Source organism: Rhinolophus sinicus, chromosome X (assembly GCF_036562045.2).
Source record: "Rhinolophus sinicus isolate RSC01 chromosome X, ASM3656204v1, whole genome shotgun sequence".
NCBI lineage: Eukaryota > Metazoa > Chordata > Mammalia > Chiroptera > Rhinolophidae > Rhinolophus > Rhinolophus sinicus.
The window spans coordinates 3,443,131-3,458,349 of record NC_133768.1 but is presented as its reverse complement, the minus strand read 5'-3'; the positions used below and the strand labels follow the sequence as shown (position 1 = coordinate 3,458,349).

Sequence of the window (15,219 nt, the reverse complement as noted above, 5' to 3'; positions counted from 1 at the left end):
TCGCCTTTTACAGCTCACACCGCATCTCTTTAGACACACATGGCCTCTGAAATAACCCATCAAAGCCCACGCAATGAAACTTGGTCTAATCAAGCAGCTGCCTCAATACAGGGTGGATATTGCCAGGGTTTTATAACCGAAGTGAGTGTGTGTGTGTGTGTGGGGGGGGGGGAGTCCTAAAGGCACACACGTCACTCATTGTATGCGAAAGGTTGAACTGTCCTGAGAATGGGTGGATCTGGTGGAGAAGCACAGAAGAGACGGCAGGAAGGCACCATGATAAGCGTAAGGGGAACAGAGTACTATGAATCTAACTTAAAAGAGAGGAAGCACGTAGCTTTGGGCAGAGGTTCCGTTATCTTCTGTCAAGCTCATAAACACTATGTAAGATCTAAGTACATAAATTGTATTCAAGCTGCACTGACCAAATGCCACCGAGACAGTCGCCATTGGTATGTGGTGGACCCAGGATCCGCACTGTCTTTTGCATCCACATGCATTGCATGTTGTACTGGTACCTGGGCTGCCAGAGTCTAAAATCCATGGACTCTTCCAGAATCTATGGATGGGCGTCAGAGAGTCATAAACGCCTGGGAACTATATGTGCACGTCCATAATTGCAGTTTTTCTCAGGGAAGGTGCCTCGGTATTTCTCAAAGGTTTTATAACCCTTACAAACCATCGGAGAAAAAAAGCGTAGGAAACAGAAACTACAATACTTAAGAAGAAGCAGTTTCTCATCTTTTCTGTTAAAAAAAATATGCTTGTCTCTCCCAAAGAAGAGACCTTCAGAAAAAACCCTTTTTTCCACATTAAGTGACATACGGATTTTTTTATATTGGCAGCAGAGATAATGATAATTAAAGGTCATGGTGTTGCTTTACTTATATACGAAAGATGCATAAATCATATTGCATTTCCATTCGTCAAAGATTAGATCATTTGTCCTCATAAAAATCACCAGTGACATTCATTCATGTCTTTCTCTCCTCATGCCGACCTCTCAATATGAAAAGGCATTTTTGACCTGCCATTATGGCCTTAGAAATACCCTTTTTATTTGGTAGGGATGGCAGGGTGCTGTGTCTAGAAGACAAGTGTTACCCACCATCTGTTGGGAGGAATCCTTTGGGACGCACGCCCCCCGGTGGGGAGAAGTGCAAACGTGTACAAGTGCCTGCTGAGGCCTTGGTCTCAGCAAGAAGGGAAAACAGTGTCAGGGCTGGAATGGGAGACTGGCCGAGCTCAGGAGCGAGAAGCTAAACGCCGGCCGCGGATCAGGTAGAAACCAGACCATACACACCTGTCAAAAAGGACCAGATAGATTGCCGAATGAGGGGGCAGGCAGGCTGCCCGCGAAGATGGGGTGCTATCCTTCTGCGTGTAGGGTACACATTCGAGCAGAGAGGGACTGGACGCTTCCTGTCCCTGCAGCTCAGCTTTGCAGGACTGGAGGTGCTCGCCGGGGGACAAGAAGGAATCGCGTGAAACTATAAGCTGCAGCTGCTAGCAGCGTTTCTGTTTCCAGTAGACAAGGAAAGGAGGGGGTCCCCATGTTGACCCTCATGATCAGAAGAGAGGGGTGCTGCCAACATACAGTGATGTCACTAGGAAATATCCTAACAGACTCCTCACCTATTACTTTGCGAAGGAACCAAACCTGGCCCAAGAAAAGGAGAGATTGCCGAGAACCCTAACTCGGAAGAGAAGAGCTTTCGTTGTCCTGTAGGGGGCGCTGCCCTACAATAAAAAAAGAGAAAGGCCCGTCTGCGTGCTGGGATTTTTGATTTTGCCCTGCTCTCCTGCTCTGTGAATACGAGGCTTCTTGATCAGACGTTTTCCAAATGCATTTTCCATATGGTGACGACCGACGTGCTCGTTGGGGGTGACATTTCCCAGCAACTGGGCTTGGTCCTTCATTGAAAAAATACACATATAGTTTGAATTTTTGCTGTTGAGCATCAGATTCTTATTTTCAGTGCATTTTTTTTAAAAAAAGCATCCAAATAGTAAAATAATGCCTTAGCTTTCTAGAGCTGTGTTATCGTTGTTGTTGTGAAACCGATGAGCCGGAAGGGGTGTTGAGCCGTCCTGAATGTCGCCGAGTGGTTAGTCCTGGATCCTGCTGTGTCAGCGAAACGGGGGAACCTTGGCAAAGGGTCTCTGTTTGGCAGCGCCCAGGATTTAACAGCTTCGTCCTAGGCCCAAAGCCTGGGCGCCCATCCCCTTGGAAAGACCCAAAGGTTGGCTGTTATTGCCAAGCTGAATTTCCACTTGGACTGAAAAAGAGAACTGGTGCTTCTCAGTGTCTCTGTTGGGACTGAGATGCAAGTCTGACTCTGCCTGCCCAGCTGGAGCCGGGAACTGGGCCTTCGAACCCAACCCATACTGGGTGGAGGCCTGCATTTTCCAACCCTTCCTAATGTATAATTCAGTCTGTCTGCTCAGGCTGTGCAACGTGCGCCCTGGACAGAGCCGCCGAGAGTCAGACCTCGGGCAGTGAGCTGGGGCTCCGTGGTCTCGTCTCACCTGCGTGCGTCAGCCCCAGGTCTCATCCGGCCCTGCAGCCCTCATCTCTGCGTCGGTGGCTTGCTCTTCCTGGGAAGTGTCCCTCGCGGTCACCTCAGACACTGCTGGGTCTAGGCGGGTTGTCCCTTGCTTACTGACCCCTGTGCAGTTTCATTTGGGACATTTAAAAAACTTTCCACTGAGAAACTATGGGAGTAATTATAGATGGTAATTGAGATAGGTTCAAGTAGAATTTTCAATGTTTACATTATGAAAGATACTGGATTTTAAGTTTAACTTTCAAGAGAAAAGATGACTAGATAGGGTTTAAATATTTCTGGAGACATTTTTTTAGTATAACATATATTAAAATAGATGCTAAAAGAATGACACTTTTTATAAATGTCATCAGAGTTTGAACCAAGAATCGTCCTTTTTCCTAGCAATTAAGCAAGTTATCTGTGAATAGACTTTGATTGAACTTCTTGTCAAACACGAGGGCGAATTTATTCTGTGGAACGGCAGTCGTCAGATTGGTGCTATGCTTGTTAGGACTGGTCACCAAGCACCCATTCCTGATAAGAATTCAGGTGGGAACCCCCCCCCCCCCAGCTCCCCAGGCAGTTTACAGGCAAATCACGACCTGCTATAGCTGCTTTTCAGTGAGGCCAAGTTTCTTTTTTCAGTCCTTTCCTGCCAGACCACCACTGTGGAGGACTGGATTGCAAGGGACTGCAAATGATTTGAAATGGGTGTGTATTAACTACGAAAATCCTCTTTTTGGCAAACAAAATATTTTCACCCAATTTACTGTGCGTGGTCGGGAGGAGTGGGGGAGCCAGTGACGTCACCCCGTATCTATGGAGTTCTTAGACGGCTCAGCAATGAATTATGAGCAAGGGCAGGTGCACAGAAAGGAATGCAGAACTATTTCTGATGTGTTGTTGACCCAGTGTGCGGGTATTGGTTTTACTGAAGCTCTTGAAATGCCTTTACAAATATTTTCTGGCAAAGTAAGCATTTATTTTGGAAACATTTACTTGGCTCTTAAGATCGCTGTTATTCGACTGTTTGCTTAATAGAGGGAAAAAAAATGTGTTTGGGAAATGCGTTTCAAGTTCGCCGTGGCTAATGGCTCTCTTATTCCCTTCAAGAAGAAATCTGGGGTTATGTGAGTGTTAAGATGTTCGGGCATCAGAGAAATACCCGAGAATGTTCGAATACGCCAGTCTGATTGTTGTGAAGATGACAACCCTTGGCAGAGGGTGAAGAATGAAAGAAAACAGAGGAAACCTGAAGAAAAACCACAGGCAGATATGAGCCCAGTGGAAATGAGCCACAGAGGAGCTTCCAGGGAGCTCAGTTGGCTCAGAGTGTTTTTCCACATTTCCCGTCTTGCTGTCAGAAGCTCTCACAGCAAGTTAGTGTGATGCAGGCTTTGGTTAGGAGTGAGGAGTTTCTGCTCAACTAGATTTAGGTGCAAAGGAGAGTGTGTCCTAAAATCAGCAACCCAGTCGATTGGAGCATGAGGTTTCATGAGTATCTTGGGTAGGGAACAAGAAAAGAAACGCACGTGTGAGATCGAAGACTTCGCAGTCCCCAGTGGACGTGAGAAAGGAGTGATGGATTCTGGGCAACAGACCGGGCATGTGTTCCATTTGTAGGTGCGTTTTTAGTTCTGCTGCCACCTCCTTTTTCCTATGATACAGTCAGGGCATACGGAGTGACAAAAGTCACTACAACAAAGACCAGAAGACAGATATTTCATCTACGTGACAGAGGCCTGGGAAAGAGTAAAAATAGCATCACTTTGTTGATAATTTATTGTCTCTGATGCAATTGCCTCCGAAGAAATGGTCAGATCCCCTCTTTGCCGCAGCCATCTCAGCGTCAGTTTTGAGAGTGTGGCCAGGAAACCCAGGTTATATTGAAGTTGGGAGTCGGATAACCTACAGATTTTATTAGCTTTATTCAGAAAACTAACACGTACCACTTCCGCTTCTAGAAGCCCGTGTCCTGGGACCTGGAGACCATAACATGGTCAGTAACTTGTTTCCAGAGCCGACGTGGCCTTGCTGAGTTTCCCCTCCTCTGTGAGCGTCGTCGTTGGCCTGGCCCCACTCTGCTGCCCTTTCTGCCTTCTTGCACCCCGTCTTCTCCACATGTGTGTGGCCCAATCTCATCTCTCATCTCTTCGGACTGGGCCGGGTGCCTCATTCCAGGTCTCAGCTTCCCGCCCTCCGTGTGTGTGGTTCTCATGTTGTTTATGCCCCTCGTACCAGCCCTGTGGCCATCCCCGCCTGTGCCCAGGACCTTCTCTTTCCTCTGAGCCGTTTCCTTAATCCCTTCCCTTCGGCCACCTCACGTGCATGGCTGCGAACGAGGGGAGATGCACCAGCGGGAAGTACTGAGAAAAGCCGTATTGCCGGATGGTGAGATGTGTGACCCTCATGCCCCTCGTTGGCACACACGGGGCCCTGGACGTTGGCTCAGGCCCGTTTCCAGTGTCACGGCCACGGCCGCTCGTTGGAGCTGAAGGCTCCGTGGCGACACTGCAGACGTGTGTGGGCAGTCACATGCTTGAACCATACGCTCCAAGACTGTCAGCTGATGTCATCGAGTTGCTTTTCACCGGGCAATAAAACATGTGACTGTCTGGAAGGAGAGTCAGAAGGCTCCTGTTTACCTCCGGTTTTCCCTTCAGTCTCTGGATCACGCTGCGTCCTGTGCGGCCCCTGAGAACTTGTATTTGACAGTCTTTGTCGGGCCTTGCATTTCTCAGACAGAGCATCACACGCCTGGGGAAGGGACCGTCCCAGGAGCTGTGGTCGTGACAGGAGAAGGACCCCTCTGCCGCTCTCACGCAGCTCAGCACGCGACAGGTGCCGCCGGGTCACCATGGGAGGGCTCTTACTGCTCTCATCCCGAGTGGGGAAACACTCAGATGGGTCGTCCCCAGCGTGGGTCCTCACGCATGGCCATTGACGCCTGTTTTTGGTATTTCCGGAGGCTTTGTGCCGTGCCTCGCACGTGGCTAAATGCGCAATCAATATTTACTGAAATGAGCTCACCTGAGATTAAATCTCTGTCCGTAAAGGTCCTGGGAGCGCCCGGTTGGGGGTATGAGACAATGGTGGCATCTGTCATCAGGCAGATTAAGTATTTCTCATAAAGGTTAAACTCTTGAGGAATTCGTCTTCATTCCAGGCCTTCTGTTAGGGCTCATTCATGGGTTGGGAGAAGCTGAGAAGTCTTGTCAACACCATGTCGGCAGGGGCGTAGCTGAAGCCTCTGCACCCTGAAACGTTATACGTGATTGCAGCAGTAATTCATGGCTGTAGCTACGCGGCAGCATTTGAGAGCGAGGCTGAGCTACCCCGTCCTGCCCTGATACGATCAGAATTCATTAACAGAATTCCCAGCCTGGCGATGCTCTCACCCCAAGTAAGTCACGCCACGGCAGCGCATTCCGGGGTGGACGAGGCCAAGTTCATTCACCCAAACAGCTAAGTGCTCTATGCAACGAGAACATAAACAGCGAAGGGCTCAAATGAAGTTTAACTTCTCTAACACGATGACTGACTAAGCTGGCAACTCTGATACAGAGCAGTGTTCAATAATGTCTAACGGCATTTAGGATTTCATAAAAATCTTTGTGTAATACCATTGCACATTAAATAAGCAAATAAAACACGGGGGCTTAACATATTGTATTTATTAAGTTTTTATCGGCTGAATTTCCCTCAATTCTTTCTACCCAAATCCTTCCAACTAAATACATATTCACGTGGCTAATAAAATACCACCTGTATTTCTTGCTTCAGAAATGGAGCTATGTGTGTGTCACTTAACATAGAATTTCTTTGCAAACATTAATCCATAGGAAGGTCAACACAGGTGTAGACAGATGAAGGGCTTATAGGGGAGGGGAGAAAGCTGAGACTGGGAACGAGTCACGTTCCAGAATTGTACGCATAAAGCAGAAGGAAAGATCAGAATAGGAAAATGCTGCAGCAGCATTCCAAGGCGATGGAGAGAGAGAGAGAGAGAGAGAGAGAGAGAGAGAGAGAGAGAGAGAGGCTGGAAAAGGGTTGAAGGAGAGTGGGTGGCTTTCCTTTGGGATGTCACCGCTTCCTACAGGGTATTTTTGAATTTCGGGGGGCGGCATGTTTCAGTGATCATGGTTATGGGGGGGGCTGCACGGCATGGTAATGCCTGGGGCGGTTCTGCGCCCCACGTCACACACCGCTTTTCAATGACCCGCAAGAAAAACGGCACAAGATTCTCCAAAGCCGAACACTAACTTTGTTATACATAGAAACGCAGGGCAGTCACTTTATGAATATATAGAAAGAGAGACCATTCTAGGAATGCAACCAGCGGGTACCTGAAGAAGTAGTTTGCTTTGTTTCTTGGAGAATATGGCCTAGAAGAGTTGTTCACGGCTTGCGAAAATCATGCTGTTTTGTCAGGGCCCCTGGGTGTCTGGGTGTTGGTAGGTCAGCCTACGTGTGATATTTATGTGTTTGGGGTCGATTTACGACTGGGCACTAACATGCTTATCTGTTTCCAAAATATCAGGGTTTCCCCCCTCCCCCCAAAGGTGTCGTTATTCAGTTGACCTATGTCCTCTCTTATATCTAAGGTCCTTTATGAACAGAAGCAAGCGAGTAGCGAGCTCATGCTGTATTCTGGTGTCATTGTCTCCAGTGTCAGTATTTAGATACGTACAAAAATAACTGATAATAAGTTCTATTGCCTCCATGTCTGCTTCATATTCCAATGGGCCTCTTGCCTATAATTTTTATAATAATATATGTAGGTAGACTGCACTACCTATGGATTTCATGTCAGGAGAGTTAAAAAGGCAGGACGAAATACTGACGGTAAAGAGAAAAGACCCATGACACAAAGGCATGTGGGAGTGGGAGAAACTGTAGGGAGTGGGACACGCACAGAGCATTGGTGCGGCTCTAGAAAAAGCAGTGGAGTCTATTCTGAATGAAAAAAAGAAGAAATCCACGTACAAGTGTGGAAAGGAGGCCGTACTCAGGCCCAGTGGGCTGCAGGAAAGCAGAGCAATGAGTAACTCTGAGAGGGACCGTTAGCAGATGTTGAACATACATTCAACGTAAACACGTAGGTGTTTTTGTAAACCTAAATAAAAGTCACCTGTTCGTCCCAGAGCTGCGTCCCGTGGAGTAGGCAGAGGTGAGTGAGAGAGTTCCTACATTCTGGTTTGCGTGAAAATACAGACACGCTGACCTAGGAGGAGACAGCTGTCTCACAAGTTTAAGAAAGGAATTCAGCTTCCTAGGACATACGACGGGTAATGAGGCTAAAGCTGCTGATTCTTGAAAGAGTCAGACAAGTTTCTAGACATACTCTTTATATTTTTTTTATATTCGCAATTATGAATACTTAGCTATAGAGAGTTCCAAAAACTGTATGCACATTTTAAGAAAGGAAAACTGTATTAAAATTGTAATACTCAATATATACCAATAACAAAAAATGAGCACAAGTCCCGTCTGACGTCTGCAATGACAAGAGGGGCTCAAAGTGGTTCCCATCAGCGTCCAGACACTTCTGATGACGGCAAACTCCTGCTTGAGCAACGTTGACCAAAGTGTCCACTTGTATACATGTTTTTTGGCACCCCAGGTATTGACAATCATTTATATATATGTGTGTATATATAGATACATGTGTATATGTGTATGTATATGTGTGTATATATGTAATTATAGTAGAAAATGGATCTTTTTCTCTACTAGTGAAACGGTTAAAAATCATTCACCCTGACCCTCTGGGCTGGATCAATACCAAGGCTTGTAACTAACTATCCCCTTAGTGTGGGCGACACTGAACAGTGTGTGAGATCCCTGGAGAGACCAGTCACTCTAACGTACCATGTGTTTCCCCGAAAAGAAGACCTAGCCGGGCCATCAACTAATGCATCTTTTGGAGCAAAAATTAATATAAGACCCGGTCTTATTTTACTATAATAGAAGACCAGGGCTTATCTAACATAATATAATATAAGCCCAAGTCTTACATTTATTTTTGCACCAAAAGATGCATTAGAACTGATTGTCCCGCTGGGTCTTATTTTCGGGGAAACAGGATAGCTACCTGCACTGTTTCCGCTCTCCCTCACTAGGCACTCAAATTTAATGCGAAGTCAGGACAAAGGTGAACCCAAGGTGTGTGACAATCATTAACATACAGCTGTCCGGGTTTTCCTAATATGTGTTTATACACACACGTCCGTTTAAAAGATCAATTCAATCACAGTTATCTTTAAAAAAGATAATTGTACCTGAAATGTAGCTTTCTATGCTTTTTTTTTTTTTTTTTTTTAAATTAAAAAAAGGGTATTTTTCCTCTAAGGCAATATTCTTTATTCCTACTCCTTAAAACATTCCGTGTCATTGAATACTAAGTATTTTTATTCTGCAGAAGTGAAAGTTTACTTCCTTCCCAAGTTACGCCTGGTGTCTGAGAATGTGTATTCTCACCAGTGTATTAGCAACATGTTTCTAATTATTCCCAACTACGTTTTCTGCAGTCCTTTAAAGTTGCCGTTGGTTTGCAAAACATTTAATCCATGTATAATAATTTTTATTTTGAAACCATTTAAAGCATAGTTGCCTGCCAAAATCCCAGGGACTTATTTTTCTAAGCCTTTTGAAGCCAGCTGTTGACACGATACTTCTGTGTGTGTGTCCCACAAGGATGGACATTCTCCTACAAAACCTCAGTACAACCGTCACAACAGGACATTAAGGGTGTGACAACCACAGCCCCATTTGAGTTTTGCCAGTTGTCCTAATAATGTTCTTTAGAGCAGAAAGATTCAGTACAGAAACATGTACTACATGTAGCTTTCGTGTTTCTGTGGTTTCTTTCCATCTGGAACAATCCATGACCTTGATATTTTTGAAGGTTACCTGCCAGTGACTTTGTGTGTGCTCGGCCTGGATTGGAGAGAGGCTTGTGCTTCTCTGTGATTGGATCTGGGTTACACATTTTTTAACAGCACTACCCCAGGTAGGGTTCTGGGTTCTCCTTGCGTCCTGTCTGATGGCACTTTTGTTCTGTGACTTGCGTTGTCACTTGGATCTTGCGATTCAGGAAGTGCCTTCCAGATTTTTCCGTGGTAATCAGTAAGTATTTTGTGTGGAAGAACTTTGAGACCATGTAAATAGTCCGTTCCTCGTGAAATTTCGCCTGCTGGTTCTGTCGTCCATCCGCAGCATTTCTTCTAACAGTCCTTACTTGACATTATCCTGTAAAAAGCTTTCCTCGCTCCCTATTTATTTATCTCTATGTGGACTCAGATTCCTGGTTTTATTTAGCAGATTATAATCTGTTTGTGTCATTATTTATCTGATGCTTCTTTCTCACTACATCCCAACAATATATTCACCCACTCCTTCATGCATTAAGTCATTTTCAAATTGATTTTCAATAACAGTTGACATTCAGTGTTATTTTATATTAGCTTCAGGTGTGCAGCATAGTGGTTCGACATTTATATCATTTATGCCGTGATCCCCCCAATCCATCTCGTCCCCGCCTGGCACCGTACATGGTTGCTGGACCATTAGTGACTGTATTCCCTGTGCTGTCCTTTACATGCCCGTGACTAGTGTGTAGCAGTGCCTTTGAGTTTTCCTCTTATGTTTATTGCCTTGTACTGGTTGACGTGGTCTGCGTTTTCCGTTTCATTTGTACATTTGACAATGGTCTGCCCCACAGGGTTCATGCAGCGAGTCTCCCCACGTTCCATCAGCCTTGCTGTCCTCACGTGCATGAAGCAGTGACACATGCTCCCCTGGGGTCTGCCAGGGCCGCTGCTAACCAGGTCCTCGCCCAAATCATCGCAGACTCAACAGCTCCACGGTTCCCAGACCCCGTTCGCTCTAAGCAGCGTTGTCTTCAGGTAATTTTACTTTTCACACTTCATGTTTCCAAAACCATTCAGAAACTGGTTTTCTTAATTCATAACTTATAATGCTTTCAAGATACTCATTGTCTGAGACCTAATTCAACTGTCTCTGTCGCATTGTTTAGTAGAAGGTCTCTTCCCTGACATTCACCCTCAGTTTCCACTTGGAGAAATTATGGTCCAGTTGAAGTGTATTTGGGGTCACCGATGGCGAACATGGAGGCCTGAGTTTAATTATTGTTGACATAAGTTGTAGAAATAGCTCTTTGTATTGACAACAGCTGCATTTATTTTCTTTACTTATTTTGGAATATATGAATCTTATGCAGTCAATATGCGTCGTAGGACTGTATCCCGTCTCTTAAAAACCAGCCAGAAGTTGCTGTTCCAGCTTTCCACACGCTCCCCTTTGTGGACAGTTGAAGTTCATAATGAGCTGTCCTCTGAAGACAAGAGCTACCTCCACACTAACAGAGAGGAAGTCTCAGAGTGCAATGTTCTCGTGCTGCTCTCACTAGTCTTACCGTGCGGCCCGTCTGCCTCTCTTCGTTGTTCTTTGCTGACGTTATCACGTCATTGTTTTCTCCTTCTTTGTGAAGACGTTGTCTGCTTAGGGGCAGCGTTTCACCCACAACGTGGGCTCACCTGTTCTCCAGAATATCCGTATGTGCGTTGCTAAGTATAGGAACCCAGGAACTTTTAAAAATAAACACAGACACCTGCATGTAAGAAAGAAAGAAGAGGCGATGAGAAAAAGACCCACATTTAGATCTTAGCAGGGTTGCAGAATCTGGGTTTGGGCTGATTTATATGACATGCCATTAGAGCATGGCAATTTCCTGTTTTCTGGCTCCCCACTGTGCGCCAATGAATAATTTGTAACTTTTCCCCAGGCAGCCGGAGAGCTAGACCTAAAGTATCAGCTTCAGCAACTTTGTCCCCTGTTCTTGCTTAAACAGCGGCCATGAATTGGTCTGGAAGATGTAAAGACATCTATCTTAGAATTTCGTCCTTCCCAGGTTTAGAGCAAAAATTAATGTCAAATATTTGTCAGTTTGCGAAGTCAGCAGCTCTCCTGTGAGGGTCTTGGTTGATAGTTGAACATGTTTGAGATTCTAGCAATAGATGATGAAAAAGCAAGATGCCCGTTCACTGTTAACTGTTTCCTGACACCCACGTTACAGCTTCCACTTGTGTACAGTTTTACATTTATTTCAATGCGAAAGCGTCTCATTGGATTCTCCCAAATGGCCACAATGCATCGCAGTTATTATTTTGAACGGAGATAAAATACAGTTCGGATACGTTAAATCAAATAATGGGGAGGTGGCCTCTGGAGTCGTGGAACTCGTGCTGTCCAAGCCTCTCGAATGCTCTCCCCATCCCTGCCGCCTTCCTGCATATCTCCAGCCTGCACGCCACACTTGTTAACTGTTTTTCAATGAATGCAGCTTTGCCCTTGGAGGCCAGGAATATGGCTGTGGGGACAGAGTCCCAGAGAGCAGTTTCCAGGCTCTCGGCCCCACGTGGAAAGGTGCTGGCTCGGGTGGTAGATGGTCATCAGCTGTGACTAGTTCGCCGTCAGCTGTAACCAGTGAGCCATTAGCCACTGATGTAATTGCCATGGCTGAGCTAGCAAGCGCGGATTGCAGTTAGCAAGTGGGGTTGGTTGGCAGAGAGAAGCGGACGGCGGGTTGCTTGTTGTGTGGCTCCTGCTTCCTGTGTCTCCAGCCCAGTCACCAGCGAGAATATAGTGGTGTGACTCCCCTACCTATGGCTCCGTGGGTGTTCCTTTTTGGCCCCACCATGTCCTGCGTCCTTATGCAGAGAGTGGGACCAGAGACCCTGCATGACATAAACCAAGACTGAATTTCCTGCACTCCCAGCAGGAAGTTGACCTAAATTCTCTGAACTTTTCGGTGCACACTTTCCTTAATTTTTGGAAGAGCAATCGGGGGGGAAAGGCGTTTGAATAGATGTTGTGTGGGATCATTTTCTCGCATAAATATCCAGGGTTTTAAATTTAAGTGAACAGAGCGGAGCTTTAATTCACAGGGTGTCTGTGATGTTATTGAAAGGTAATACAGTTTTTAATTGGGTTTGTAAATCTTGTCCTCGTTTGGAATAACCAAACGTTCAGTTAAAATATTAGGGCGGCTGTGGGAGGTATTGTAAGTAACGTTAGAATTGGTTCTTCTTTCTCTAAAGTTCCCAGCAGCAGCCGTGTGCAGTGAACGGTGCGGTATGTGAATTACGTTGGATAATACCGAGACTTTCCTGGGGGACACCCATTTCTCTCTTTTGGGGAGCCCTGCTCAGCTGGCTGCAGAGTTTAAGGGCAGCGTTCTCTCTCAGGTCTTGCTGAGGGTTTGCTGATGGACGAGCAAATGTAGGCACGATCATTACCCTCAGTCATTCAAATTTGATTTGCATTGTGCATTCAAGCGTCTCTGGAGTTCCTCCGAGGGGGCTGCCACCACACAAGGCTCTCCTCGTGTACAGAGGCACTGGAGGTGCCCCGTGACCCCCAGGCACTGCGGTGAACGAGAGCTCACTTCTGTGTGTGCTCGAGACGGTGCTCAGAAAAGCTTCCCAGTGGGGAGACCCGCACGGTGCCCGGCAGCTGGTGTGTGTCACCAGGTGATGTTTGCACCAGATCCGGATGGTCCAGGCAGCAGAGCAAAGGGGTTGTGGTCCAGAGAGCCCTACCCGAGCGGCAGGTGTGAATCTGGGCAAATGGAAGTCATCCATGCGTCAGGTGCATCCGTAAGGGGGGACATGGCAAGCACAGGGCCGTGGCACCTGGGAGGGACAGACGACAGAGGGCTCTGCAGGCTTCAGACGCAGTCAGGTAGACCGTGGGGTGGGGAAGGGAGCTGTGAGACTTGGAGCTGGTGAGGTCCGTGGCCCGGTGTGTGAGGGGACATGCGACATGCTGGCCACAGCCGTCCCCCGGGAAGGCCGTTTCGAGAAGCAGAGGTAACATAACGGCGGTGGGATTGGAACAAAGGCGCGATGGGGACACAGGGTAAGGAGCATCAGTGTGAGGTTTGGGGACAGGCGCAGAGATGGCCATGGTTCCGGTTGGAGTGGCTGGGAGCAGAGGGGACGGGGTGGATGTCACGTGGGGAAGTGCGTGCTTCTAGCTCAGAAGTGGACTCAGTGTGGATAGAGCACGGCGGGACATTTCTGTGGATAAATCTACTGGGTAGTTAGATACACGGGCTGAACAGGACATGACACTCAGTCTTCAGTCCATTGGTGGAGGCGGGGTGAGCAAGCGCGATCGGTGAGGAGTGAAGAAGGCCGCTAGGCAGAGCGTTGGGCGTGGGGGCAGCATTAGCAGAGCACCCTGAGGAAACGGGGCTTAGTATGTGCCACCTACATTGTGTTCGGTGAGCACAGGACAAGGGATTCTCAGCTTCGGGGAAGAAGCCAGGAGACAGTCGTTTCTAGGCCTGCGGTTCCTGCGTTCCAGCCATGTGAATCCACACGTGGGTTAGAGTCGGGAGTGGTGGCAAGGTGCAGAGGGGCGAGCTGAGAAGGTGGGCCCTGAGCCCCTGTCTCCTGCTTGGCGTTTGCACTTGCGATGCAGAGCTGGGCCGTGCTTGCTGCGAGCCGCCACGTCTCCACGTGCTGGGCGTGTCTCTGTCCTTGTGGTCGGGCCTTCATCTGGGCGGGAGTGAGGACCTGTCTAGTTGTGAAGCGTGACCCCTGAAGTGTCCCCAGGTATACCAGAAAGCCCGCTGGCTGCCCCCTGTGGTGAAGGCAGGCTCAGTCAGCTCGCAGGTGCCAGCTAAACCACCGGTGACATCCCTGAGGTCACCTACCTTCCCGGATGAGATTCACTCCTGCTACGCGGGAAGTAGACTGAGTGTGTCACCGCCCTCGTGTGGCTCTCTTGAGGATGCTCGTGCCTCTAGCCATCGAGGCTCCCTTCCTGTGTTGTACTCCTGGCTCCGAATTCTTTAGCCCTGAGGCCCTGCACCGCTGCCACCTGCCACCTTACGTTGCCCCTTTTCTAAAGGAGTGCTGCGCAGTGTGAAGGTTCAAAACCCAGTCACACCCACGTGAGCCGCACTGGCCAGAGCCACTCACTGTGTGGGTCATTCTGTCTCTCTTTTTTTTTTAATTTTTAAAAAATTATTTTTTAATGAAAAACAAATTTAAATTCATCTTTGGTTTAAGCTTGTCATCGGAGCTGTAGCAAGGGGCTTCAAGCAGCCGTTGTTGGAAAACCCTGACAAGAAAAGGGACTAAGAGTAGACGTGTGCTTTGAGAGGGTCGCTTGCCTTTTGTCCAGCGGATGTGGGAAGGCCAGTCAGTACCCACACGAGTGTTACGAGAAACTCAAGATACATCCGTCTTTGTCACCACAAAGCTGAGAGTCCGACGGAAGGAGCGGGCAGCTTCTCTACAACATGAAGCGTGTTTTTCTCTGTTCCCAACGTCGTTGACCTGTAACGTGGAGTCGAGACTAGGTTTCGTGTTATTGAAGATTTGGTACAGTATTTGCGTCAGAAAACTCTCTTTGTTCACTTACAATCTTAAAGCACGTTCGCTGTAGGACTTGACCCTAACCTTGGAGATAGAGCATCAACTTTGGACGCCCTCACTAATCGAGTTAAACTCAGCCTAACCATTTTATTTAATTTTTGGGGGGATAAAATATGTTTTCAGTCAAATTAAGTGAGTCAAAAGGTACCTTGCAAATAAAACGCAGAATCGTAGTTTTTCATGTCAAGTCCCAGCAACGA

The 15,219-nt window shown here is 47.3% G+C and overlaps 1 long non-coding RNA gene across 16 annotated transcripts in view; it reads left to right on the top strand.

Annotated features, from left to right (window-relative positions):
• The window catches only part of LOC109435144 (uncharacterized), a 278,364-nt gene that overhangs the window by 35,116 nt on the left and 228,029 nt on the right, over nt 1-15,219 (top strand). The window contains exon 3 of one of the 16 annotated variants that reach the window (XR_012493453.1): nt 10,273-10,456. The exons of the other annotated variants lie outside the window; for them this stretch is intronic. This is a non-coding gene — a long non-coding RNA (uncharacterized LOC109435144). The remainder of the gene's footprint in view (nt 1-10,272; nt 10,457-15,219) is intronic. 16 annotated transcript variants of the gene reach the window in all.